General features: G+C 37.8%; 1 protein-coding gene across 1 annotated transcript in view; it reads left to right on the top strand.

Moving 5' to 3' along the window:
- ADAMTS6 (ADAM metallopeptidase with thrombospondin type 1 motif 6) overlaps positions 1–5,586 on the top strand; it is a 246,452-nt gene that overhangs the window by 56,027 nt on the left and 184,839 nt on the right.

Here is a 5,586-nt window from a genome sequence, read left to right as displayed (position 1 = left end):
CAACAAAAAGAAACCCATCCCAAAATAACTTACTAATGAAGACTCAAAGAAAGGATGAATAAAACATTGGTGCAGAATATGTTACGGAATGCCAGAACAGCAAAACAATTTAGCCCTTTATCATAGATCTCTCCTCAGTTTTCTGTTAGATCAAATCTAGTTACTTAAAATAATATTGACTTATTTGAAGTATGGTCATGAAACTGCATCTGTCACACCTCAGCCAAGTGGTCTGGCTGCACAGTTAAATAGAAGATTCTATGTTCATCTCAGTATAAAATGGAAAGACTTTTAAAACAAACAAACAAACAGTTCTGCTGTTGTTACTCCTGAAGTCTCAAAGAAATGAGGTGAAAATTGTGCACCTTTGTAGCAGAATAATCAGTTGTGGATATAAGGCCTCTAGTTTTTGTTGGGTTGGTTGGTTGGTTTGTTTGCTTTATGTTTGGTTTTTAGTTTTGTTGTTTTCTACAAACAATTTCTACAATTCTGAAGCTTCTTTAAGGCCACAAAACCAAATACCGGAAAGGAATAGAACAGCAGCAGAGATTGTGCAACCTGAAAAGCAGTTGCCACAGATGAAGATTATTTTCTACAACACCTTATTTATTTTAAGAAGAACTGTAACACTGGCTCTATTGCTTCATAATATTTAGACAATACAGCATAAGAATGTATCACACAAACACACAAATCCCTAAGTTTTTGGTCTAAGCAGAAAAGTCATAGAATCATAGAATCTTTTGAATTGGAAGGGACCTTTAAAGGCCATCTAGTCCAATTCTCCTGCAATAAGCAGGAACAGCTACAGCTCAGAGCCCCATCCAGTCTGACCATGACTGTCTCCAGGCATGGGGCATCCACCACCTCTCTGGGTAAGCTGTTCCAGTGTCCCACCACCCTTACTGTAATAACTTCTTCCTTATGTCCACTCTAATTCTCCCCTCTTTTAGTTTGAAACCATTTTCCTCTGTTATATCATCACAGACCCTGCTAAAGAGTGTGTTCCATTCCTTCTTACAGTCCTTCAGATACTGAAAGGCTGCTCTCAGGTCTACCTGGAGCCTTCTCCAGACAGCAGCCCCAGCTCTTTCAGACTGTTCTCGTAGGACAGGTGTTCCATCCCTTGGATCGTTTTTGTAGCCCTCCTCTGGACCCACTCCAACAGGTCTATGTCTGTTCTGTACCGAGGACTCCACATTTGGATGCAGTATTCCAATTGAGGTCTCACAGTGCAGCATAGAGGGGCAGGATTACCTCCCTTGACTGCTGGCACCTTATGGTGCAGCCTGGGATCTGCTTGACTTTCTGGGCTGCGAGTGCACACTGCTAGCTCATGTCCAGCTTGCCATCCACCCGTACCCCCAAGTCCTTTTTGTCAAGCCTGTGTTCCACCCTTTCATCCCCTAGCTTGTACTGATAACAGGAGTTGCCATGACCCAAGCACAAGACCTTGCACTTGGATTTGTTGAACCTCATGAGGTTCTCCTAGGCCCACATATCAAGCCTATCCAGGTCTTTATGGATGGCATCACATTCCTCAGGCATGTTGACTGCATCACACACCTTGGCATCACCCCCAAACTTGCTGAGTTCTCTTTAATTTCTATTTAATTTAAGGGATTGTGCGTAAGGATTCTTAACATCTGACATATCATTTTCTTTTTCTGTCAAGTTAGTGTACATTCATCTCAATGTTAGTATAAATACAAAGAATGGCTGCAAAAGGTTTTAATAGGTCATTCTGTCTTGCCTCCACACAGAAAGGCTTTGTAGAAACTGGAAACATGGAGACAGTTACATTGTGTCAAAATTAGATTAATAAAAACAAAGAAGAGAATCCTATTTTTATTGAAACCAAACAAAACTAACCTGATGTCATTTTTTACAGAATCAGAGAATCATGCTTTTGCTTCTATCATAGTTGAACGTTATTATTAATCTCTTAAGCCAGAGTTCTTCGTATATGTTCATCTTCTATCTAGTATCCACCAAGTTTACACATGGCTAATTCACCATGTTCTCATCTGAGGTAAAGATACTAGTTCTTCAATGAAGATTTCTCTAGAACAAAGGAACACTGGAAAACTCACAGATGTGTGGGTTAAATTACTGTTTGCCAAGTCACAGAGTGAGGATCTGTTCAGCTCAGTGGCACTTATTTTAAATTAGAGGGAGATAAAATGATTCTTCCATATGATGTTGGATAAACCTGTAGAGGTCCCAGGAACAGCTGAGAGCCTTAATTAAAACTGTTTTTCATTTAATAAAAGTGAGTATTCCAACTATTTTCTTCTTTCATTCCTTTTTAGAAAATCTGCTTTCAGGTCAGATTTGCTGGTTAGACACGCGTGTTATTACAGACAACAGCAATTTGTGAGAGAATCGAAGCAGTGCAATCAGATGTTGAGTGGTGCAAATAATGAAGCCAAAATGATTGAAGATGGCGTGTCAGGTTGACTGCATCTGCCACTTTTTCCATCTCCCTCAAACTTCCTTCTAGCACTGTAAGTGAAATGAAGCTTAGTATATAGGGGTGGGAGGAGTTTAAATTTAGTAGCTGCTTCGTGCCAAGTATATAGTCATTTTTCTTCAGGGAATTAGTTGAGTCCAGCACACTGGCAATGGGTAAGGGGAAACCTATTCTGCTTCCAGCTGGCTGAGCTAGGACTCCATAGCTCAGAGGTTTAAAGCATTATGCTGCCTGACACAGGACAATTGCCTGATGACCAAGTACACGGTTAGGAAATACAAATTACTACTCTGACAAAGCCATCATATGTGTAGGGAGATTCTGATCTTGTTACCAGTATTAATAAGAAACAATTAAATATGTTTATTTTGATAAAATAGCAGGGAGAAAGATGGATAAGAAGTAAACCCAAAATAAATTATTTAAAAGGGGGAATTATTTTTTTGCCCCAAAGGATAAAAGGCAGTATTTGTTAACCATGCAAATTAACTTCTAATTATACAGTTAATTAGTATAAGTTAAGTTTGACTGTGTTTCAAAAAAATCAGTTGTGTAATCTAGACTACTTTTATTCAACATCAAAAGCAGAGCTACTTGCTGTGAGGGCCTGTACACCCATCTGAAAGGCTGAATGTAAACCATACAACCAACAAAAGGGAAGCCCTTTTCCCAGTCTCAGCTCATTCTCACAGCCCAAAGACCCGAATCTTCACGTGCCACTATGCTTTATGCTTAGCCTGTGAAGTGAAATACAGTTATGAGTATTAAGAACTTCTTAATTGTAAAACCGCAGTGCTTGTATTGTATTATTATCAAACCATCTGAATGCTTTAGATAATGCTTATTGAAAAACAAAAGTGTGAAAAGCTGGGGATCTGAGTCTAAATACAGAACTCTAGCCACAAGACAAGATCAAGTTGTTTTTGTAATAGCAAAATATTACTTTCTGGAAATTGCAAAGAATCAATTTAAACAGTAGATTTGTTCACCTTCCTGATACTAGTGTACACCCATTCTATGTTTAACACATACATACTAGTTTGATGTATATGATACAAATATACATTTAAATGTATAGACTTGGAAAAAATAGTTTGTTTTTTCTCTTTTTAACATGAATTTAAGCTACTAAAGTCATGCAACCATGTCAGTTTATATACAGTCAGTCATGTTTCTCCTTTGTAAAAAAACAGTTAATAAACTAAGAGGAGTTGCCCATTGAATTCTATACCCTTTATATTCTTAATGCATCTCAGAGGTTGGAGGGAAAATTTACATTTTCTTTGAAAAGGATCAGAGTAGTTGACAAACATAGGATAACCCTGAAATATTATTGATCCCACTGCTGATGGTAGTTTGTTGTCAGTGAATGAAAGACACTTTCCTTACTGCTGATCGTGTTGTCATTGTATCACCTGAAAGTACTTTAAGATTCAATAGTCTAAATGTCTGAAGGCCAACATGTCAGCAAAAGGGCAGAAGACATTTCGGTAGCAGCAAGTCTACCATGCACAATTACTTGGACATGCATAATGTTTAGCCCTGCAGACATAATAAAGTTTTTAAAGGAAAACAGTCATATCATGTAATTATATCCGCTGAGCAACAGGGGCATTTTTTCACTCAGATTTCTGTCTTCAGGATGAAAAAAAAATATTTTCTGCAGATTAATTTCCAAAAATTACTGAATGAATAATGAAACAACAACAAAAACAATAAAAACCTAACCTCTATCTTTTGTTAAACAATCAAGAAGAAAATGTTTTATTTTCTGAAAGACAGATGGACTTCAAAAGAATTTTAGTAACTTATTTTACACTGCATCTTTTCTAAGAAACTTTGGTAGCTAATAATGGCTTGGTCTGCAGTTTCATTGTGGAGCTGAGCGTGAGGAATGCCGGGATGCCCTGCCTATTCTGAAAGTTTTGCGTGAGACATTTCAAGCTTCCGCGTTTCTTATTTTTTCCACGGAATCTCAGAAAAAAAAACTTCGCGGGGATAGCACACAAAGTGAATTCACTGGTATTCTTTTCCCGTTAATTGTTTCATCCCCCTAAAGAAAGATCTCAATAGAAGAGTATCCATTCATGTGCAAAGCCGAAAATCTGGGGCAAAACAAGAGCAAAGGTTAGCCCCAGTCCCTCCCCCAGCCCTCATGACAGCGAATCCCAGTTTGTTTCTCACCTCTGCAAGTCAGATGCTGTATCTGTGGACAGACGTTCGAAAATGAGAAATAAAAATGCTGTGTGTAGACATTCAGTAAAAACATCAGGCTAAAACAACAGGTAGTTAATGGCATCACAGAATCACAGAATATGTTGAGTCGGACAGGACCCACGAGAGTCATTGAGTCCAACTCGGTATTTTCATAAGGAGGTATAAGGGTATAAGCCTAGGTGAGGGAAATAAGGGCAACACAGTCATTCATGGATGAAAATATCTGAAAATTACCTCATTTACATTCAATTACTAAAAGGTACTTGGGCACAATATAAAATTTGTAGCAGCTGAAGGTGAGGCATTGCACAAACAGTTAAATGATTTAAGAGACCCTTGCATTATAAAGTAATGCTTCACTATGCCAAAGTGTCTCGTAGCCTCACTGATCTCTCAGCAAATGCCAGCTAGATCTGGTTGTATGTGCAGATACCTATTTTCAAGTGGAATATCTGCACCTGTGCTCAGTGCCCTTGTAAATACACTGTTAAAGCTTTGATAGTGGTAGGGACTTACTGTCAGCTGAACTTTATACAAATTGGTTGCACTGGAAGAGTTGTGCTTTGTTTAAATCTATGCAGAAAACTTCTCATGCAATAATTTATGTAGGAACTTATTTGATCTATAGACAGATAACGTAGTCTGTGTATGAAACTATCTAGATTTATAGATGGTTGCAACTGTGGATGCAATGAGCTAAAAATAAATGTCAAGCATTTTCTTCTTCAAGCTTGTGGATTTCTTCAGCTGTTGCTTCATTTGCTTTGAATACTTTCTTTTTTTTTCCTGACAAATCTCTTAATGTAGTTTTAATTACAAAGATTATAAGGGAACTCATTACCACTGATTAAGTTTCAGGCATTATGAGAAAACACAGTGGTTTTGGTTTACTTTTT

The sequence above is a fragment of the Meleagris gallopavo genome, chromosome Z (assembly GCF_000146605.3).
Source record: "Meleagris gallopavo isolate NT-WF06-2002-E0010 breed Aviagen turkey brand Nicholas breeding stock chromosome Z, Turkey_5.1, whole genome shotgun sequence".
NCBI lineage: Eukaryota > Metazoa > Chordata > Aves > Galliformes > Phasianidae > Meleagris > Meleagris gallopavo.
This window is presented reverse-complemented; position numbering and strand designations above follow the sequence as displayed.